The 1013-nt window shown below is 41.6% G+C and overlaps 1 protein-coding gene across 2 annotated transcripts in view; it reads right to left on the bottom strand.

Moving 5' to 3' along the window:
* UBXN2A (UBX domain protein 2A) overlaps positions 1-1013 on the bottom strand; it is a 35133-nt gene that overhangs the window by 17552 nt on the left and 16568 nt on the right. The window lies entirely within an intron of this gene.

The raw sequence follows: 1013 nt of genomic DNA, 5'->3' as shown, positions 1-1013 counted from the left end.
AAAAAAAAAAAAAAGGAAGTGACTTTGAGGGCAGCACCTGTGGCTCAGTGAGTAGGGCGCTGGCCCCATATACCATACCGAGGGTGGCGGGTTTGAACCCAGCCCTGGCTAAACTGCAACAAAAAATAGCCAGGTGTTGTGCTGGGTGCCTGTAGCCCCAGCTACTCAGGAGGCTGAGGCAAGAGAATCTGCTTAAGTCCAAGAGTTTGAGGTTGCTATAAGCTGTGACGCCACAGCACTCTTGCAAGGGTAATGTGAGACTCTGTCTCTAAAAACAAAAAAAAAATTACACTGATCTTATCAAAAATTCTCTAAGTTTTGAAAAGCTAACAAGTGCATGATGGCAGTTTTCCAAAATTCTTATATTTATTTTATTATTATTACTTTTTTGAGACAGAGCCTCAAGCTGTCCCCCTGGTTAGAGTACCATGGCATCATAGCTCACAGCAACCTCCAACTCCTGGGCTCAAGTGAGTCTCTTGCCTCCGCCTCCCAAGTAGCTGCCAGCTCAGGTGTACATGGCTGGTGCCTTAGCCACTTGAGCCACAGGTGCTGAGCCAAAATTCTTATATTTAGTAAAAACACTGGTTAAATAAAAATTTTATCATTTACAATAAATATAGTTTAAGTTGTTTTTCTTGCAGCACCAGACTCATTTCATTAATTTTAAAGATAGTCTGTGTGTAAAATCACTCTTTCATGCAAAAACTATGAACCATATTCAGTTTGCATCTCAAACACCTGCACTTTCCACAAGACACTTCTGTGTATTGTGGAAAAACTTTACGGATAGTTCACATCTGGTCATACAGAATATTAATAAGATGCATATTCAGTTAGTGATTTAATAAAATGTATAAATTTTACTGCTCTATCAAGAACATTTTTTTGGGCTCAGCACCTGTGGATCAAGTGGCTAAGGTGCCAGCCACATACACCTAAGGTGGCGGGTTCGAATCTAGCCCGGGCCGGCCAAACAACAATGAGGGCTGCAACCAAAAAAGATAGCCAGG

The sequence above is a fragment of the Otolemur garnettii genome, unplaced genomic scaffold, assembly GCF_000181295.1.
Source record: "Otolemur garnettii isolate 467f Iridium unplaced genomic scaffold, OtoGar3 scaffold00022, whole genome shotgun sequence".
Lineage (NCBI taxonomy): Eukaryota > Metazoa > Chordata > Mammalia > Primates > Galagidae > Otolemur > Otolemur garnettii.
Note: the sequence above shows the minus strand (reverse complement) of the source record. Positions and strands in the feature narration are given on the sequence as shown.